The following is a 22,659-nucleotide window of genomic DNA, read 5'->3' as shown; positions in this document are numbered from 1 at the left end:
CCTTTGTTACGCTCTTTGTCTAACTCGAAAGAGCAGTACTGTTTGTTTTTCTCTGGAAGAATAATGAAGTTGGAATTGGAACTAGAATTGAAATTCCTTGGAATTATATGATTCAACAGAAAATTCACAGGGCGATTGAAATTGTCAAAAACAGGCTGTAGAGTTGTGCACACATCCTTATTTCATACATGAAGAGAAATAAACATCAGTTTTATTATTAAAAACACTAAACTGTGGTATTGAAACTGCTCTGATATGACCAGAATATGCTTCCATAGTAGCTTTTGGGCAACTCAATTTAAAAAAATCTCTTAGATCCTGTTAAAAAAAAAATCTAGTAAATAGGAAGAACAGAAAAACAAATGAAAGCCATCAGAGCCGCCAAGGCACACAAAGGACATATTGGACTTTTCAATTTATAACTATCAATTATGTACAGTGCTATGGTTATTAAGAGGTTTTATGTAAACCTTCCTCTGCTCCATGCAGATTGTAAAAATCCAAGGGTTTGTACTACATTTTCTGAATTGTATTGGGATACACCGTCTGACAGTTATTAGATGAGTAGCTTTTGAACAAAGCTTCCGAGATTAAGCAATTCAATTTTTCAGAGAACACAGACTTGTCTCTGCCATGCCTTCTTACAGACATCGAATGTATGAGCTGAGAACTTTTTGAGCAGTGTCTCCAGTGTTATAGATAATGTGCAGAAATGCTCATTACTATCTGTGATCAGGGCTGCTGTCAATCCAGTAAATATTTGAAATACTAGAATTCCAACCAAGTTTTTAAGAAGGAAAAAAAATGTAATATATTAATGCCCATGACGTTATTCAAATAGCTAAAATTTGCAGGTTAAAAATGAAACACAAGTTTAGTTAATCATAGGACACTTGTGGAAGTTACTCCCACATATACACAGCAAGAATCAAGAGACTAAATCTTGTGATCCAATGAATTCAGCTGTTTTGTGTGCTAATCAATTTCAGTTTAAATTGAACAAAATATTTAGTGTCTGTTTCTGAGGTACTTACAAAACTGAAAATTTCAGAAGAAGGAATAAAATAAAATTCAAACATTAGGAAAATCAGAATTTTATTTATTCAGTTGGAAGCTTGTAGACATATTTCTGAATTGCAGACATAATAACAATTAAGCTCTGTCATGTCTGGTAGTCTCAGAAATTACGGTTTGTCTATAGTGAAGGAGGATGTTAGCATCTCAAAATATAGTGAAATGAATGTGCCAGATGAGAGGTAGCTATTTTATATATGGATTCAAAAGCTGTCATCTCCCTTTTATTGGAACATGATCCTCATCTTCTAAAAGATCCAAGCTTAGCCTGTCCTTAATGAATACCACCTTTAAGTATGGTAACAGAAAGTTACTTATTTCCTAATTTGCTTAGCATCTTAGTCATGTAAACACTAGGTAGAATATCACACTAGTTTTTTTTTTCCCCAAAATATCGTTAAGTAAGAATGGATTCTGTGCAAGTCTTTTTTGGGTGGAGGGAGCTCAGTGGAGGACTTAGCCTCCTCTTGGGAGCAAAGGAACTGCTCAACCACTGTAGCATGTTTATTTATACACTCAAAGAAAATGTCAGCTTCAAGCCCACTGCCTAGAAACTTGTTTTCCTGGCTGGCCTGGGCCCCTTGCCTTCTTGGTGTTGCAACAGCTTGTTGATATAGCTTGTTTGAGGCTTTCTGTGTTTTCTGGGATGGCCTCGCTTTAGCCCCACACATGTGATCAATCTGGCTTCAACAGCTCCCTGCATATCCCTCTTTTTTGTTTTGTTGTAGAACAGGATGAGGAGTCAGTCGAAGCTGGAGGAGTTGTATTTGAAGAACTGTGTAGAAGATCTCTTCATTGTTGAACAGTTCTCATTTTAAGTGCAGTCCCAGGATTTTAAGTTCCTGCATTCTGCAATTGAAACCCTGTACAGTCCATTAATCCATAACAATAGACAGCTATCAGTGTAGCTGGCAATTGTCAGGAGGTATTAGGTGACTTGAGTTTCTTTTATAGCGTACTACTTTAGCATTGTTTTATATATCTCTAGTAATTGTATGTTTTCTGCAGGACATAAAGACCAACTTAAGGAGACCTGTTTTAAAAACAACCAGTTTTTGTTATCTACCAAGGTCAGTTAAGTCTCCTCTACAGTAAATGCCTTGGTACCATGCATAGCATCTCTCAGCTTTCTGTCTGGATGAATGATGGCCACTGTTTGATCAAGCTGCTTTCTGTGAAAGCTTGGGAGACCTTTTTTCCTGGTGATTCTCCATAGGCACTCCACACACTGGTGATCATTTTCCTCTGTGGTATCATAATCTTCTTGATCAGAAGACTAGGGACTCACTGAGTACAGGACATTGCAGCAGAGATTCTGTAATGCCCTGGACTCTCATTGATCTCAGGAAGCTAGGGCCAAAATATTAGCTGTCGTCTTAGTCTTTCTGTCTGTCTTATTTTTTATCTCTAAACCTCAGCTGTTGCATATCCAGAAGAAAAGATTGATAACAATGTAGTAGAGGCAGTAAGCTTAACATTACTATCTTATCTAAATATCAAGCATCTTAGAATATAAAATGGAACTTTATTTTTTAACAACCATGGATGTTTTAACATTTGAATACCTATCGAATGTTAACAGTTACATATTTTACACAGAAAATTAGAAATCCAACCCATATACAACATTATAGTATGGCAATCTTATGACATTTTATAACATGTATGAATTTTCATTTGACACCCAATATCTCCTTTTAGTCCATCATCTCTATCTAATACATAACCTTTTACCTAACTTGGTTACCATTAGTAGGATGTACATCTTGTAAGTTTTTATTATAGGCAGAAGTCTGAATCTGAAACAATATTCTATCACTATAAACAATCCCTGTTTTATATTTTGAGAAACCTGTACATCTTGAATCATGAATACAATGATACACTATAAGGTTAATAGCAATCTGTCATAGCCACATGAAAAGTTTTGTATGGGCACCTTTAGATCAGAAGCCTTATTGTATTATTATTTTTTCTGATGAACAATGTGAACATATTACAAGAATATATTTTTATAACTTTAATTGGGGTATCTCTAATAAGGCTATCAATGATCAATAATCAATGAACAAGAGCTGGTTAAATGTTACTAGGTGGCCGTTTTCTTATTCATCAATTGAAGTCCTGTCCAATAATCTCTCCCCCCCCAAGGGATTTTGTTTAATCATCTTAATAATTTTTTTGATGACTTAAGAAAAATCCAATCATAACATTTAACATACTGTTGAACAATGAGAGATTCTCAAGTTATAATAAACAACAATGTACCTTACATTTTCCAACCAATTGTAGCATCATTTGAACTGAGCAGAAACATGCTTTTTAAGTCTATTACTCCAATGATATTTTGATGAGATGATCTAAAAATTTAAAAAAAGGAAGAAAAAATTGTTGAGCTCAAATAAAAAAGAACAACTGTTTACAGAAAGGACAAGTGGACAAACATGGACAGACAATCTATATAGATTCTAACAGACCCAGAAACAAGCAGAGTTGTTTGTGTCCACAAGAATTCTCTAAGTTCCCAAGGCCAATTTATACACTTGTTTCATGCCTCTTTGCTGAACTAGCTTGCTTCTTATACCCCATGTTCTTGAGGTTGGAACACCTCTCACCTCCAGCACCCCATGCTCTCAGGGCATTTCTTAGATGGTCTGTGACACCTGGGCACTTCTGTACAGGCACTTGTGCTTTTGGCTCTGCACGTGTGAACAATCACTAATTCAGTTGACTTCCAACAACTGCTTAACAGACCAGAAGAACAGACAGAAGAAACATGTACACAGACAAACTGACAAACATTTTACCCAATCAGAGTGCATTCAAATATATGGTAGCCAAATTGAATTACACTAACTTTTTGCAATTGTAGAATTTATAACTATAAACAGAATATAGTCAGATTTGTAGTAGGTCAATTAGCAGAGATCTCTCGTAAAAAGAATTTGAAAAGGACAAAATCTTACCTATAATTAACCGATATTTTTGGCATAGGAATTAGCACACACTTCTATCATCTATTTAGACCTTTGGTTTTATTTTTGGTTACCATCTCTTGGACATCCTGGGTCAATTAAGGTTGGTTCTAGCTTCATACTTTTCTGTCAGTTGTTGTATGGTCTCTGAGGCATCACCGTCATAGGACTGAGCATCAGCTTCTTGAGAGGGTGGAATCAACTCGTTCTCTGGCTTTGGGTCCATGATACAGCCAGACAGCACACTCAGGCAACCAGATAGGCCATTTAACATTTCCTGGAAAGACACAAGCATACCCTTGATCCCAAATTAGTACTGAGCTGGAGCCCATCCATTGTCTAGTATGAAAGTCTTTCTGAAGGACCCTTCCTGGTTTCTTTCTTTACCTGACTGAATAGTCCTGCTGCTGTTATAGTTTCATCTTTAGCAGGATTCACAAGTTTAATAGTACATACTGAAGTCTAGATAAAATTCCCCTTTTTTGTTGTTGTAATTAAATTTTGAGCAAGTTAAGAAATTTTTAGCCTGTGTCTGGGTTAATGGAGCTGTTTGCATAAGGCAGAAGCATTGTGATGGAAGGTGGCATGGAATCAGAAGCCTGCAGAACAGTGTCTAAGGGAGTCACAGTTCATAGCTGTGGAAGACAGCAAAAGTAGCCAGAGCTAAGGAGGGAAGCATAAAGCTCCTTTCCCCACTACACTGCAAGCAGGCAGCAGGCACACCATCTCTGTGCCCCATTCCTGCACAGGGCACAAATGTTTACAAAATGAGAACTCAACTCCCACCAAGTAGCTCAGCCAAGTTTCCAAACTTCAAGTTGATACATTGTATCAACCATTCCCAACTAATCATTTTCAACTGGGCAACCATGCACATTGCTTTAAACTAGTTTCTAGCTACAAAAGCATGCTTATTTTTAACTTTCTACAACTGAGTATTTTAACACAGATTTAACAATCCTTAGAAACCAGTATTGTCTGGTTCTATAGGAATATAAATAACGAATATAAACAACATATTACATTAAACTCTAACATTTCACACTTGCACCTGAAACAAGTAACATTATTTCCCTCCCTTGCCTGGCCAAACTCCAGGTGGTGGAGCTCTTTGGTTCCCTCCTCTGCAGTAAGTAGTGAGAGGAGCACAACGCAGCAGTTTCCCCCAGTTAAATAACCCTTAATAGTCTGTAGAGGTTCAGATAGATTTGTATTTTCACTAGCCTTGATCTAAGCTGTTTTCCATTTCCTCCCAAGTATGTAAATTTAAAATTCCTTCTTCTGGAAACAAACTCACAAAATTTAGCAAGCTGTGTAGTGTCAGTGAATTGAAGGTTAAAAATAAATATAAAAAAGCAAAACTATCTAAATAAACATAGAGTTACATTAATCATGAATTTGAAGCCGTAGTTGTGAAGAAATTGTGAAGTATACGATTTTGAAAAACAACAGAGTTTGAAATTTACACTACCAGATATCAAAACTCACTGTAGAGCCACAGTGAGATGTGATATGCTGGAGCCAGATTATTATCAACACATGAAAGGAAATGTTGACTGTTAGGAGTTTTACAGGTTAATTGTCCCAAGAAATTTATTATGATTATTAAGACCCTGTCTAATCCAAATCCACCACAAAAATGTAAATATTGAGATTGAGCACACCACCAAGAGTTCCATATACATCTGTGAGTTCTTAGAACGTATTTGCCCCATATCTAACAGCTGGTAAAAACAAGACATTTCTTTCTCTTGGTTTCTTACAAGCCGATTTTCCCTTTGAATTCTCTTAAGCCTGTTTGACTTTGGTTTCCCTCAAGCCTATCTATCCTTAGCTTTTTCGGTTTTCATTTTTCTAACTCTAATGGACTCATTTTTTGTCCCTGATTTTTACACCTGACAGTGTCACTATCAGTTCACTCCACTGATGAGTACTGAGTACCTGTTCACTTCTTGCTGCTAGGCACAAATGAGAAGTGTCCCCTCACTCGGGTCCCAGTGTGGGCGCCCTATGTAGTGACTGGCTCCAGCTTTAGATGTTCCTGGGGGAAGGATGGTGAGAGGATGAGAAAATAAAGAGGCAAAGCTGGGGTCAGGTGGAGTTCTTGTCCTCCTGGTGGGAGGAAAGAAACCCCCTGTGTAAGTCTTACAGTACCCGATTTATGGTCTCAATGTACATTTGTTGAGTAGACCAACATCTTTTACCTTTCTCATCCAATGAGGCTCACAAAAGAATTTTTCTGCTTATAAACTTAGGGGATATATATTTCATGGGGAAAAGCAAGAGCTACACTCTTGATCCTTTGTGTGGACATTTATCTTATGTGTCATTTTCTCTCTCTGTCTTTGCCTTCCTTCTTCTTTTCTTCTTTTTTCCCTTCTTTCCATCCTTTCTTTTTCTTAGATGGTGGAAATTTTACAACTGGGTTTCTGCATACAAGAGAAAATCCATAAGTCAAATTTAGATTTAATTTCTTTCCAACTTTGTAAATAATTAAGGACCATTAATTTCAGATTTTTTTTTTGCTTCAGAAACTTACACACATAAGTACAAGTTTAAGTGTGCATACTACTTGAGTATTCATAGTAAATTTTGGAGATGTCAGTTCTTCCCTATTTGTCTTCCAGGGTCACTACGACAATAAAAATGCAAAAATTTTCATGTTCATACCATGCAAATTATAAGTGCTATATTTGTGCCTAGTGCAACTGCATTTTCTTGTGATTGTTTCTTTGTAGCATAAGTTATATTCATGGTTATAAGGTGCTCTTCAATTAGGACTACAAACAATGAAGACCTATTACATTATAGTTATTTGTCACACTTAAGTTTCTCATTTTGCATGGTTGTCTTCCTTTATTAGTTTCCGTGGAGACTAACGTATGAATCATTTGGAGTGGGGTGGAAAAACAGAGTTGCCATGAACGGACCATGGATTTTGATTGGCTTTTGTTACCTGGAGCATGAAGACAGCTCTCTGTATGAAACACACACATGCCTGAGGTTAGTGCTAGTGTAAAATGGGGGTTCTACATGATATATACACACTAGAAAGACTGATTGCATCTTTGGAGCACACATTTTGTGATTTAAATAAATGGATCTCTCATATTTTAAAAAAGAACTTCTTTTGGCTCAAAAAGCACTCACATCTTACATCTATAAAAAAGCAGAGCTCTGAGGGGACCCCATATACAGACCTATATTTGGCTCTTGGTTTTGCTCAGGATTTATCAGATGTCTCTTTATCAAGCCTGGGTTCAGTGTTTGCTCTTCAGTCCAGAACCAAGGATAGTTATCTTATTATTGATTACTAAGTATGTAATTAAGGGCACCAGATACTAAGGAGTTCTGTAAATCTATCAAGAATATTTCAAAAACTACAACTTTTAAGAACAGATTTATTTTTTAACAAAGAAATCTATATGATGCACAAGATGCAGTTCTTTATTTGGCAAGGAAGGTAAGCTACAGCAATCTCTTTCGCTGACTACAGAAGATCGGTAACTTTTCAGGAGCTGCGTGGGCCAGTGTAGCTTATAACTTGCCATGAAAACATTACAGAAAATGATCAGTTCCTAGTGGTGGTGCTTTTTGTTTGTTTTTTCCATTCTTTGTTTCTAGAGATCTACTTCTTAAACATTTTCCAGAATGTTTGAATTTAACATCCATAGTGTTGTAGGGACAAATTAGAGGGTTAATAGGCAAAAAACGTAGATCAAGACTTGGATGGCTGACAATGTAAAATCTTCACTTGCTTATCTGCAACCACGTGCTTGAGAAATGTAGCCTATCATATGCTTGAGAAATATATTTCTTGTGAAAGTGTTACTCACATTTACTACATGCTTAAAGAATCTCCAAGTGACATAGTCTCCCTCCCAGAAACAAAGGCTAAGATTCTGACTGCCCCAGACAACACCAATCAGTGAAACAGTTAATTTAGAAACCAGTTCACGCCTGTAATAAGACATACACCAACTGGGCATCCCAAGTGGGACTTTTGGGAATTTGCTGCCTACTCTGCTGTTAAAATAGTTTTTCTCTGTCTTCCTCTGCATGTGTCACACTTTAAAAAACTTTCATTTCATATCATATCAGTTTTGACTTTATCATTTTCTACAAAGTGCCTCATTCCTTCACTCTTTGCTGAATTCTAGGAGAGGCCAAGGGTCATTGCTGAAGGCCTCACAAGAGCAGCACCCTCCCCCCACCCACTGGGCGCAACAATTTCTTTCTTGGGAACTGGTCAGTTTTACATATATCCCAAAACTATGGAAGCATCTTCTAAATGCTTGATACAGATCATTATTCTTGCTCTCATGGTACTTCCATATTTGCATTTATCTAAAAAGAAAGAGGATGACTTGCTTTAAAATGTGCTTTAGCTTTCACAGGCTGGGCAAAGTGGGAGAGGGATTTTTAGGTAAAAGCTACTGACTTGAACATTCTCTTTCTTGCTCACAAAAAGTAACACTGGCTCACTGAATCACCTGGCTTACATTTTTCTTCTTTACACTTTCAAGATAATTTTGTTAAATTTACTTTTTGTTGTTTTTAATTATTCAGTTCAAATTTGTCTTTTAGATTTTTTTACTAGTACAATATTGCTGTACATAATAATTACATTCATCATGGCTGCCTGAATATGCACATAATACACTTTAATTCTTTTTCCATTCCTTTTCCCCTCTTACATCTCCCTTTATTTCCTGGTCCTTTTCTGTTTTGCAAAACATGTTTCTGTGTTTCCTACTAAGTATCCTTTTTGCTCTCTAATTTATTTATGCATTGGTTTTCCCATAAGAGAGGAATGCTGCGATATTTAAACTGGTGTGTTTGATTTATTTCATCTAACATTGTGGGCTCAGGTGCATTCTTTTTCCTAAAAATGACTCAAATTTACATTCTTTATGACTGATAAGTACTATATTGTGCAAAATATCATGATGTCTTCAACAATTTACTTGTCGATGGACATCAGGATGCTTCAAATATTTAGCTATTATGAGTTGGTTTGCTATAAACATGAGTATGAACTTTACATTAATACGATGTCATTAATTTTTACTTGAAGTGGGATAACTGGGTCAAATGGAGCTGCTATTTTTAGTTTTTTGAGGAATCTTTATACAATTCGCATAATGACTGCTAGTTTACATTCCCATTAATAAAATAGAAGTGCTTCTTTTTGCCCTGCCACTTCATTGGCATTGTTGTAATTTGATTTAAAAAATTTTTTTTGTATTATTTTGAAGACAGTAAAACACAACACAACAGAACAAGATGGAACAAAGCCAACTGAGACTGTGCGCTGAAACTGGTACAGAACTTCACAGAAGATTACTGGGATAACAGTAATTGGTACCGTAGTATATCTCGTTATCTTCACAACAGTTGTTATTTCAATCAGGTATAGCAAAATCAAACGAAACACAGAACATTATAGAACTTATCAAAACAGAATATTGAATAAAGCAATACAATTAGTCAGAAAAAGCAAAACAGTGATAACAATATTTGCCTTCAAAGAGATGGTAGAAGGAAATTCCTCCTATTTGCTATATTACATATGGTCAATCTCCCAAGAGATGCTCAGACCTCTTGCTCCCATTTGCTAAGGAGGGTGGGGTGAGATGGATGGGATGTTTGATTCCCAGCCTCTGCACCGGTAGGCTCAGGGGTGCTTACCAGGGAAACAAGCCTGTTGGTTTCCCAGTGCCCTAAGTTCCAACATGGCGTGGATCTTGGGAGAGCCTGGGTGGTTATCCCCCTGGGGCGGCTGCAGCTAATTTGATTTTTTGATGATAGCTATTATGTCTGTAGTGAGATGGAATTTCAGTGTTATTTTAACTTGTATTCTGCTAATTCTGCCAAAGATGAATATTTTTTATCTATCTATTGGCCATTTGTATCTCTGTTTCTGAGAAGAGTCCATTTACTTTAGTTTCCTATTTTTAATTGGATCTTTTATTTTTGGGGGATCCATTTTTTGATTTATTTATATATCCTCAGTATTACTGCTGTGTCTAAGGTATAAATGGCAGCTTCCCCCCCCCCCCATTTTGTTGTTTGTCTCTTCATTCTCTTAGTTTTTTCTTTGCTGTCCAGAGGTTTTTGTTTGGATATGATCACATTTGTTGATCTTTGGTACTATTTCTTCTGCCAGTGGGGTTCTGTTTAGAAAGTCCCTGCCTATGGCTGTCTTCAATTTGTTTTCCAGCAGAGGAAGTGTTTCTTTTTTAATATTTGTATCTTTCATACAAAATAATTTTAGTTGGGTACCAGGTAAGCACAATGGGTCTGGATTTAACCCTCTGCTTGTGGACAGCCAGTTTTCCCAGCATCATGTCTTAAAGAGCCTGTCATTTCTTCTGCATGCTTCTGGCTCCACTATTCATTATCACCGGCTGAACATGTGTGGATTTGTCTCTTCATTATCTGTTCTGTACCACTGATTCACATATTTGTTTTTGTGATGGTAACTGGCTGGTGTTTGTTTGTTTATTTAATCACTGTAGCTTTGTAGTATAACTTGAAGTCCAGGATTAGGATCCTGCTGCTTTGTTTACTCAGGATCTTTTTTATTGCTCTAGATTTATTCTGGTTCCATATGAATTTTAGGATTACTTTCTATAGCTATGTGAGGAATGCTATTGTTATCTGGATTGGAATTGTACTTAACTCATACATCAATTTTGAAATTATGGGCATTTTGACAACACTTGCTCTCTATCCAAGAACATTTTCTGATGTCCTCTTTCATTTCCTTTTTCAGAATACTGTGGTTTTCATTTGTAGAGGTCTTTAATTTGCTAAGAGTAATTCATAAGGGTTTATGTTTTTGATGCTACTGTGAATGGTATTGCTTTTCTAATTTCTTTCTTGATGTGTTCATCATTGATGTATAGGAACACTACGGGTACTTTTGGTGTTGATTTTATATATGCTTTGCTACTAGTTTCAGTTATTCAGTTTAGGAGTTTTTGGTGGAATTATTGTAGTCTTCTCTGCAGAGAAAAATGTCATCTGCAAAAAATGTAATTTAACTTCTTCCTTCCCTTTTTTTTATTTAAGAGGAAAAAGAGAAAAGCACAAAACAAAACAAAGCGGTGTAAGGGTACACGTAATACAGAACTACAAAAAAAATAACAGTAAGAAATCACCTGTTAATAGATTACATATTATCATCTTGAAAATAGTTGCTCAAATCACAGTATCAAAGAATACAAAATGAACATTCAAACAGAGAGACTGCAAACAGCTGTGTTCAATGATCCAAAAACATTAATATAGTCAGCTATTTAACACCCCTATACACACTTGCTGTTATATCCGTTAGAGCTCTTTTTTTTCCCCCTCTCTTTTTTACAACAAAATTTACACATTTTGGATTTTATCACTCCTTAGTTCTTATTACTTTTTTGGGGGGGAGAGATTAAAGTCAAATATGGCAAAACAAAGCTGTCAGTCAAAACCAAGGATAGACATAGCACATGATGTAAAACAGAGTACAAGGTTATCAACAATGGTTATCAACGTTGTCTCTTGTTTCCTTAAAAAGAATTGTCTATCTCATTAGATGTTATAAACAAAACAGTAGAGAACAAGACCAATAAAACTTAGGCATTGTAAACATTACAGGACTTCCAAAGGAGACAATAGTCAAACCAGAATGGGCATCTTTGTGAATCTTATTGCCTTCAAAGTAGTTGCCTAAACCCTCAAACTTGATACTATCATACAAAATGGAACAGAGTCTAATCAGTCAAAACAAGATCGTGGGAATATTACAGGACTTCAGAACAAGTTAATAGGAAATCAAAAAGAGTTACTATTATATATACAAGTTTTTAAAATTTTCCCCTTAATTAAAACAAACATAAGCAATAACTAAATAATTTTTTTAAAGAATAAGGGGGAGATTGAGATAAAACAGGACATAACAATAGAGGTCAGAGCATGACTGTTTCAGCAACCTAGTACTTCACCACCATATAACCCGACTTAATAGTAGTTACCATAGTGTCTGTCTTTTTCCTTGAAATATTTGGATAAAACTTCATATACTATAGCTTCAAATATTTCCATATCAAGAAGCCCAGAATAAAGCCTTTCTAATTAATGAGTGAAAACTTTATAAGGCTTCAAGGCCACATAATGGGGAATCATGATTAACACATATTTTTATATATTTGAATCATTACTTACATTAGGGAAACTATTCGGTAATCACACATGCGAGATTGATTTATTTCACTTATGAGTACGGTCTCAAACTGCGCCCATTTATTGATAAACATCTCAATGTGATCCTTCTTTATAGCTGAATAATACTCCATTGTATAGAAATAGCACAACTTTTTTTATCCATTCCTCAGTTGATGGACACTTGGGTTGTTTCCAAGATCTGGCGATTACAAATTGTGATGCTATAAACATAGGTGCACATATATCACTGTGGTATGATGCTTTCAGTTCTTCTGGGAATATGACTAAAAGTGGAATAGCTGGAATAAATGGTATTTCCAATCCCAACTTTTTGAGAAATCTCCAGACAGATCTCCACAAAGGCTGTCTACACCAGTCTACACTCCCACCAACAGTGGAAGAGAGTTCCTTTTTCCCCACAGCCTCTCCAGCATTTGTTGTTGGTTTTCTTGATCCTGGCCATTCTTTCAGGAGTGAGATGGTATCTCAGTGTGGTTTTAATTTGCATTTCTCTAATGACCAATGATGATGAGCATTTTTTCGTGTATTTATTTGCCATTTGCATTTCTTCATCTGAGAATTGCGTATTCATCTCAGATGCCCATTTTTGGATTGGATCTTTGAATTTTGGAGGCCTGAGTTTTTTTAATTCTTTATATGTTTTAGAAAAGAGTCCCTTGTCTGAGAGAGAGTTCACTAAAATCTTTTCCCAGTTTGTGGGTTTTCTTTTCACTATGCTGGAGATTTGTTTTGACATGCAGAAACTTTTTAATAAGAAGTGGTCCCAGTTATTGATTCTGGGAAGTATTTCCTGTGCGGTTTGAGTCCTGTTCATGAATTCTTTACCTACTCCTATGTCTCCAAGGTTTCTACCCAATTTGTCTTCCAATAGATTTAGTGTTTCTGTTTTAATATTCAGATCTTTGACCCATTTAGATTTTAATTTAGTACATGGTGATAGACATGGGTCTAGCTTTAGTTTTCGGCAAATGGAGAGCCAGTTTTTCCAGCACCATTTATTAAAGAGACTGTCGTTCTTCCAGTGAACCTGTTTGGCTCCTTTATCAAAGATAAGGTGGTTGAGTGTGTTTGTAGTTGTGGTTGTAACTTCTAATCTATTCCATTGATCTTCGGTTCTGTTTTGATTCCAATACCATGTTGATTTTACTACTGTTGCTTTGTAGTATAACTTCAAGTCAGGGATTGTGATGCCTCCTGCTTTGTCCCTGCTGCTTGGAATTGCCTTTGCGATTCTAGGTCTCTTCTGGTTCCAGATGAAATTTAGGAGTGATTTCTCTAGATCTATAAGGTATGTTGATGGTATTTCTATTGGGATTGCATTGAATCTGTATAACAGTTTTGGGAGAATGGCCATCTTCACAATGTTTGTTCTTCCTATCCATGAGCAAAGGATGTCTTTCCATTTTCTGAGATCATCTTCAATTTCCTTTTTCAGTGTTTTATAATTTTCACTGTATAAGTCTTTTACTTCTTTTGTAAGAGTAATTCCTAAATATTTCATTTTTTTGGTTGCTAATGTGAATAGTCCAATTTCTCTTATTTCCCTCTCTGTGATTTTGTTGTTCGTGTATAGGAATGCTATTGATTTCTGAGTATTGATTTTGTATCCAGCCACATTACTGAATTTATTTATTGTATCTAAGAGTCTTCCAATGGAGTTTAGGGGGTCTTCTATGTAGAGTATCATGTCATCTGCAAACAATGATAATTTAACTTCTTCTTTTCCTATCTTTACCCCTTTTATTTCTCTTTCTTGCCTAATTGCTCTGGCTAGTACTTCCAGTACTATATTAAATAGGAGTGGTGACAAAGGACATCCTTGTCTTGTGCCCGATTTTAAAGTAAAGGCTTTCAATTTTTGGCCATTTAGTATGATGCTGGCTGTTGGTTTGTCATAAATGGCCTTTATTATATTGAGGCAAAGACCATTTATTCCAATTTTCTGTAAAGTTCTTATCATGAATAAATGTTGGACCTTATTGAAGGCTTTTTCTGCATCTATAGAAATGATCATGTGATTCTTATTTTTGGCTTTATTGATATGGTGGATTACATTTATTGATTTGCGTATGTTGAGCCATCCTTGCATTCCTGGGATGAATCCCACTTGGTCATGGTGTATAATCTTCTTGATGATTTGCTGGATCTTATTTGCCAATATTTTATTGAGGATTTTTGCATCTGTGTTCATTAGGGAGATCGGTCTATAGTTCTCTTTTTTAGTTGGGTCTTTCTCAGGTTTTGGTACTAGAGTAATATTTGCTTCCAGGAATGACTTAGGAAGGATTGCTTCCCTTTCAATTTCATTGAATAGTTTGAGGAGTGTCGGCATTAGGTCTTCTTTGTATTTCTTGTAGAATTCTGCCGTGAATCCATCTGGGCCTGGTCTCTTCTTGGTGGGTAAGGACTTAATTACATTTTCAATTTCATTAGCATAGATTAGGTTATTCAACAGTTTTACATCCTCTTGATTTAGCTTTGGTACTTCATATGCTTCTAAGAATCTGTCTATATCTTCTCTGTTATCAAACTTTTGAGAGTAGAGGTTTTCGAAATAGGTGTTGATGATCTTCTGTATTTCTATTGGGTCTGTAGTGATTTCTCCTTTTTCATTTCTTATTGCATGAATTTGAGCTTTTTCTTCCCTTTTTAAAATAAGGTTGGCTAGGGGCTTATCAATTTTATTTATTCTTTCAACCAACTCTTTGATTCGTTGATTCTTTGGATTGTTTTCTTAGTCTCTATTGCATTGATTTCTGCTCTGATTTTTATAATTTCCTCTCTTCTTTTGGCTTTGGGCTTGACTTGCTCTTCTTTTTCTAGCTGTTTGAGGTGTTGAGCTGTTCTAGCATCAAGTTATTTATTTGTATTCATTCTGTTTTCCTGATGTGGGAACTCAGTGCAATAAATTTTCCTCTGAGGACGGCTTTCATTGCATCCCACAAATTCCGGTAAGTTGTATCTGCATTTTCATTTTCTTTTAGGTATTGTTTAATTTCTTCTGTGACCCACTGATTATTCAAGAGTGTGTTATTCAGTTTCCATGTGTTTGTGGGATTTTTGCAGTATCTTTTATCATTAATTTCAAATTTCAGAGAGCTATGATCCGATAACATGCAAGGGATGATTTCAACTCTTTTGCATTTGTTTAAATATGTTCTGTGAGCTAATATATGGTCTATTTTAGAAAATGATCCATGTACTGCTGAGAAGAATGTGTATTCTGATGTTGTTGGGTGGAACATTCTGTATATGTCTATCAAACCCATTTGTTCACAGGTGTGATTCAGTTCTGTTATTTCTTTGCTCATTTTCTGCCTGGTTGATCTGTCCCTTGGTGTCAATGGTGTATTAAGGTCTCCTGTTACAATTGTGTTACTGATAATTTAAGTTTTCATTTCTGTTAATAATTGTTTTATATAACTGGGTGCTCTGGAGTTTGGTGCGTATATATTTAAGATAGTTATCTCTTCCTCTTGGAGTTTTCCCCTTACGAGTATGTAGTGACCTTCTTTGTCCTTTATGGTCATTGTTGGTTTAAAGTTCACGTTGTCTGCAAACAGAATGGCTACTCCTGCCTTTTTTTGGATTCCTGCTGCATGAAGAATTGTTTTCCATCCTTTGACTTTCAGTCTGTGAGTATCCTTCTGGGTTAGATGGGTTTCCTGTAAACAGCATATGGTTGGATTTTGTTTCTTGATCCATTCTGCTAGTCTGTTTCTTTTGATTGGTGTATTGAGACCATTAACATTAATGGTTATTACTGTTAAATGCTGGTTAATTGTAGGAATGTTATCTCTCTGCTGCTGCATCTTTATCTTTCTGTTCTGTTTAATTATTTGCTTTGCTTAGTGGTTTTTTCCTTTTTGTATCTAAACTGTGTTTCAATATTTTTTGCAGGGTTGGTTTGGTGTTCATGAAGTTCTTCAGCTGTTCTTTGTCATGGAAGTATCGTATTTCACCATCTATTTTGAATGATAGTTTTGCAGGATATATCAGTCTAGGTTGGAAATCATTTTGCTTTAGGATCTGGAATACTTCACTCCATGCTCTTCTTGACTTTATCGTTTGTGCTGAGAAGTCTGCTGTGATTCTGATAGATTTTCCTTTATAAGTGATCTGTCTTTTCTCTCTGACAGCTTTTAATAATCTATTCTTGTGTTGGATTTCTGGGATGGTGATTATTATATGCCTGGGTGTAGTTTTATTTTGGTTATGACTATTTGGAGTTCTATATGCTTCATTGATCCTGATGTCAGTTTCTGATCTCATGCTTGGGAAATTTTCAGCTATTACTTCTCTAAATATCCTCCTGACATCCTTCATGTTGTCTCCCTCTCTTTCATTAATCCCTATCATTATTATGTTATTCTTCTTTGCATCGTCTTGCAGTGGTGAATTGTTGTTTCCTGATTCCTTGTTATTTTCAAAAGATCTTTCCTTTCCTGTTCACTAGCTGCAATCCTGTCTTCAAGGTCTGAAATTCTATCTTCACTTTCATTAAGGCGGTTTTTACAACTTTCAGTGGAGTTTTTTATTTCCTGTATATCTCTGTGCATCTGCATTATGTATTCTGTTTGTTTCTTATATTGCTCGTCTAGGGATTCTATCTTTTTGTTTAGTTCCTCCAATTTTTTATCTGCGTTTTCTTTAGATATACTTAGAATCTCTTTCATTTCTTTTATCATTTCTTCTTTTATCTGGGAGATTATTTCAAGTTTGAATTTCTTTAAAGCATCCTGGAGTTGCTTGTCAATTTCAGTAGCTATTGTGTCCGATATATGAGGTGGATGGGATATATTTTCTTCTATATACATTGCTCCTAGGGTTTCTTGAGATGGGCTCGAGGTTTGAGGTTGTAATTTGGTCTTTGGTTTTTTCATTTTCCTATAATTCTGTGTTTCAAGTGTTATTTGAAAGCTTCCTCAGGATCTGTTGAAAATCCCCTTCTATGTTTGCAGCTACTGAGACTCTGGCACCACGCTACCCCAAGCCACTGGGCCTGCAGAACCAGTGGCCCTCCTCTGTCTGCTCAGAATTCCGCAGTTCCAGACAAGCTGGGCCTCAGGGACACTGTGTGCCCACCTGCCCCTTGGAAGCTCCCCAGCTCTTCAATCGCAGCTGGGTTAGTGTACTCACCACAGGCTGCGGTGCCTCAGGAACCTGTGATCCCTCCCTGCTTGCAGAGATATCCACAGTCCTCCAGACACACGGAGAGGCCGATGCAGGCACCCCAGATCTGCCCAGCTCCTCCTCTGTACACTGATGGCTAGTCATGGCAGCAAAACCGGCTTGGCTCCGGGGATAGTGTGGGCGCACCCACCCGTTGGGAGTTCAGCAGTTCTCCAACTGCAACCGGGATGGGGAGGCGGATGTAGAGGCCTCAAACCCACCTCTCCCCTTCACTGCACCTGGAAGCCTGGAGGGACTGCAACAGTCTGGGCGGAGATATCCACAGACCTCCAGACACACAGAGAGGCCGATGAAGGCACCCCAGATCTGCCCAGCTCCTCCTCTGCACACCGATGGCCAGCAACTTCTTCCTTTCTAATATATATTCCTTTTATTGTTTTTCTTATCATATTGCTCTTTCTAATGTTTGGAGTACTGTGTGGAACAGAAGTAGTGATAGTGGACATCTTTGTCTTGATCTTAATTTTACAGAAAAAGCTTTCAGCATTTCCACATTTAATATGATGTTGGCCATTGGTTTGTGTTACATGACTTTTGTAAGATTGATAAAAGACTGTTTTTTTGTTCTATTGTGAATGGATGTTGGCTTTTGTCAAAGTTTTTTTCTTTGTCTATTGAAAGGATCATACGATTTTTGTCCTTGCTCCTGTTTATGTGCTGTGCTGATTTGGATATATCGAACCATTCTGTTTCTGTGGGATGAAGCCTACTTGGTCCTTATGTGTGATCTTTTTGATGATTTGTTGCACTGTTGCCAGTATCTTGTTAAGGATTTTTGCATCTGTGCTCATTAAAGAGATTAGCCTGTAGCATTCTTTGTTTCAGTTGAGTTCTTGTCTAGTTTTCGAATCAGGGTAATGTTATTTTCAGGGTATAATGTTGAGAGTCATATTACCTTTCCTTTCAATTTCATTAAAGAGTTTGATGAGCACTGGCATTAGATCTTTCCTGAAAATCTTTAGACTTTCAGCAGTGAATTCCTTGAATCCTGAGTTTTCCTATTTCATAATTTTATTACTTCCTGGAAATATATAGAATTTGAATTAAAGAGAGTATGATATAATATCTGCTATAAGTAAGCTGATAATGTAGGAGAGTTAATAATGCAACTATATTTATTTGCATATAGGTATGTAATAGAGATATGTGTGCATGGCTTTATATGCTATTATTCTACCATATTCTGAAAACTGAGTTAAAATTGTTTAATGGACATTTCATAGTTGTTATACAAAGAATACAATATAAGCCATACAGTTGTGTTACTTGTAATAATCCAATGTAAAAGTATTAAATATTAAATTCTGGCATTAAATTCACTTTTGTCAACAGTTCAGGGATCTTTCTTGTTTATCTGCTCTTCTTAATATATGGTTTTCATCTAATGGATTAAATTTCTGTCTTGGTTCTACTCTGTATGCAGGACAAATGGGATTAAAAGTGCTGATTCTTTCCCTTTTAAAACACCCGGCACATCTTTGCATGTATCTCATTGATCAAAACTTAATCTCAAGTACAAGGAAATCATAGAAGCATAGTCTTTTATCAAGGAGCAGGCAATTAAAAGGTATTTTTTTGTAATGAAAGAAGATGGATGCAGAGTGGCTTTAGGGACTTGGCTATCTCTGTGAATCATACAACATGGGCTAAAGGGCTGGTTACAAGAGGAAGTCAAAATGACACTGCACTCTGGGACATGGGCATCCAGACATGGAGCAGCATAAACTGAAAGAAATGCTGTCAGAGCACAAGAAACACAGTCAGCTGAAGTGATCAACCAAAAAAAAATAGGTTTCTAGGTACAAATAGTGCAAGGAGCACAATAAAGACCACATCTGAGAATGTTTCTTGGGTTCCAAGAAGCAACATGGGAACTGTAATACATAGGAGGCTATAAGTGGGTCGCTCGATCAGGAATATTGACCCAAATCATCTTAAAGCCATAAGAGAAGGCAGAGGCCAACAACCCTCTTCCACATGCTTTAAGCCAAGACTGCATTTGAGGAGCTTTCGTGTGTGTGTGTGGAACAGAACCAGTGTTGCCTCACCTATAGAGATATTCACAGGAGGTCAGAATCTCAGTGCCTGAAAGATGCACTCAGCAAAGGCAAATTAGGGGAGAGACAATGTTTCCCTATTTTGCAGGAAAGAGCTCAACAGGAGAAAAATTGTGTTATCAAAGTAGATGCAACTTTGCTTTTACCCAAATTGGTGAAAAGTGAGCATATTATTGGCAGCAAAACTGAGATTTCAGAAACTTTTGAACCTGCTGGAAAAGAACAGGAAACAACTCTCTTTTCCCTAGCCTCTTGGCAAATACTGTCAAGTGAAATTCAGAGTGAATCCAGTCTTTATTTAGATGTCAATGAAAAGACAGGAATCTAAAGTCATATCTTCTATCATTTCAATTAGCAAGAGGTAATAAAGTACTATGAATTATGGACCAGATTTTCACTGAAAATTTCATTTCCTCAAGTAGAAGACTCTGTGGAAGAATCAAGGCTCTGGTCCGAGATTAAAGTAGTTTTCAATATATTATTACACCGAGACACAAAATAGAGTCAAATACATCATAATTTTATATAGACAGAGTTTGATGGAGCTTGGTAATTAACTTTGAGGAAAAGACCCCTAATTTTAACTTTCACTTTTACCAGTGATATGATTAGAGACAAATTGCTTAACCTTTCTGTCAGCTTGCTTATAAAATTGACTAACCTCACTTGTAAGATCTCTTTTGGTAAATTCTCTGTGGATTTATTCACTTGCCTGTCAGATTATTTACTGAGCTGTTATTATCTGCAAGGTCCTCTGCTAGGTATCAATCTCTACCCTCCAGCAGATGGGTGTGAAACCCCTGCCCTTGCAGAGCCTGCTGTGTACTTGAAGTTTAGCTGGGACAGTATGTTTAAAATACTTTGCACATTTCTGGGAATATAGTAAACTTTCTCTACAAAGACTAGTTGTCATTATTTCCATCATTAGTAAAATAACCAGATGACCCAGGGTATTCCATTAGAGTTTTGCAATAGATGTACTATTACATCTATTTTGAAGCAACTGGTTCTTCTCAGCTAATGCCAGGCACAGTGTTCCTATATGAAAATATGAGACACGTTAAAATTAATTCACTTAAACCCATCATTATTTGTTTTCCAATTTTTTACCTTTGTACTAAATACAAATACATGACAGAGGGAATTCTTCCAGTTTTTCAGTGGAAGGCAATTGATCTCAGAAACACACAAGAGAATGTCTTGAGATGAATTCGAAAAGGTGACGGTAATTCTGCAGCTTTCTCAAAACTCAAAAAAATGACGTGAATTTTTTAATATGAAAAATGTACAAACCTAAAAGTGAGTTAAAGTAATTTTTAATAGAGAATAGAATCATAATAATATTACCATCTTTAAATTCTAGGTGAGTAATCTGAAGCCTAAAAAGTCCAAGAGATGTTCTCAAAACCACTCACCCAAAAAAAGCTTGAGTGACATGTGTTGCACCCCATCAGAAGTACTTTACACTGTGATTTTGAGTAAAGAGATAATTTTCATTTACATAACCATTAGCAGAAGCTATATACTTCGGTAGTTCTCATTGTCATCATGAATAGGCTGTTCTTTATTCAATCAATTAATTTTATGTTAGTGATCTCAGCATACAGGATACATTAAATTATACTGTGTCATGTGCTTTAGAGTGATTTTGTTTAATGATTGAAACTGATATTGCCCAAGTTAATTTAATTTCTCTCTTCTGAAATTAGAAAATGATATTTATCTAACATGTAAATTGTTCCTACTTTATTTACATATTAAAAGAAAAATAATACATCTATAACAATATCTGAGTAAACCTCTTAGAAAAAACAAGAAACATGCACATGTAATATGATGCACACTTTATTACTTTTGCATAGAAAAGAATTTTATGAAGAAATTGTCAATGTCATGTCTTTGTAATCACGCTCAATAGAATCATGGTGCATATTGCTTTTCTTCTGAGTGGAAAAACTATGTACAAACTACATTTTATTGCTTATTAACATGAGCTTCCTTCTAATTATGACAGATCTTACATCAAATAAAATATATGGATATTAATACTTTTTATACTCAAATTCGACAAGTACTTTATTAGGAAAATTGCAGCAAAACTGCCTTTTCTCTTTTTAGACATCAAGTCTGAGTGTGTGTGGCTGGCGAGGCTGGGTGCTGACCTCGACCCATTAATCTTAGGCAGTGCCACCATTCTTTATTCAGGAGTTTAAATCACACGGTGAATTCAGTATATTTCACGGAGCACAATAGGAATAAAATTTAATCACATATAAATAAAGTGTTCTCTTCAGTCTCATTTAACCACTCTCTTCTTAAGTACAGGAATGTTAATAGCTTACAAGCTATTAAATCCCAATAGTGTATCCAGGAGCCAATTTACTGGTTCCCAAGCAACACTGGCGATTTTCACGCCAGGTGATTTTAAATTAACAACACCTGTATAAAATTCTTTTATTAGGAAATTAGGACAAGGGAATTGAGTAGGAGAGAAAAATAATAGTATAAAATGTGTAGTGCTTACTTATGTATTGGCCTGCTTTGTATACCTGTAACTGATTATAATGCTAGCGATTTTGTGAAGTCTTTGCTTGATCACCAATCCTGCCTTATTAAGGAATTGGAAAACTCATTAGAGACATCACCAAATAAGAAAAGAATCTGAATCCTGGCCTTGGTCCCAAAATGCTGATTTAAGCTTTTAAAATTCTATACTGGATACAAGGACTCTCTGAGATCACCAGAGTTTATACAAATGATTTGATAGTGTAAAATGTTTCATAATTAAATTATGCTACTATTTAATTTCTGTTGTTTCTATCTTTTTAATTATTTGGCAGGGAACTTATAATAATTGAGACATTTATTGTAAATTCTTCTAGGCTTGATATGCTGATGACCCCAAGATAGCTCAAATCCCAAATATCAAATTTGAAATTGGATCTTTTTCTTATAATCTCTTAAATTCCCTTGCCTTTTTAGAAGTGTAGCAGTTACAAAAAAGATATTAAAATTTAAAATAAGCTCAATTGTAATGTACTGAGCCAAACAGATTTTACTGTGCAAGTGAGAGTCACAATCCATAATATAGTTAACTTCAATGGTAGTCGAGGGTACATTTGCTACTG

The 22,659-nt window shown here is 36.0% G+C and overlaps 1 long non-coding RNA gene across 1 annotated transcript in view; it reads right to left on the bottom strand.

Annotated features, from left to right (window-relative positions):
• Positions 1–1,123: 1,123 nt before the first annotated feature.
• Positions 1,124–22,659, bottom strand: part of LOC134471032 (uncharacterized) — a 59,441-nt gene continuing 37,905 nt past the window's right edge. The window contains exon 3 of the long non-coding RNA XR_010040374.1: positions 1,124–4,326. This is a non-coding gene — a long non-coding RNA (uncharacterized LOC134471032). The remainder of the gene's footprint in view (positions 4,327–22,659) is intronic.

The sequence above is a fragment of the Cavia porcellus genome, unplaced genomic scaffold (assembly GCF_034190915.1).
Source record: "Cavia porcellus strain 051 isolate PalLab524CR breed Dunkin Hartley unplaced genomic scaffold, mCavPor4.1 scaffold_1, whole genome shotgun sequence".
In the NCBI taxonomy this organism is placed as follows: domain Eukaryota; kingdom Metazoa; phylum Chordata; class Mammalia; order Rodentia; family Caviidae; genus Cavia; species Cavia porcellus.
The sequence above is the reverse complement of the archived record's forward strand: the minus strand, read 5'-3'. Positions and strand labels throughout refer to the sequence as shown.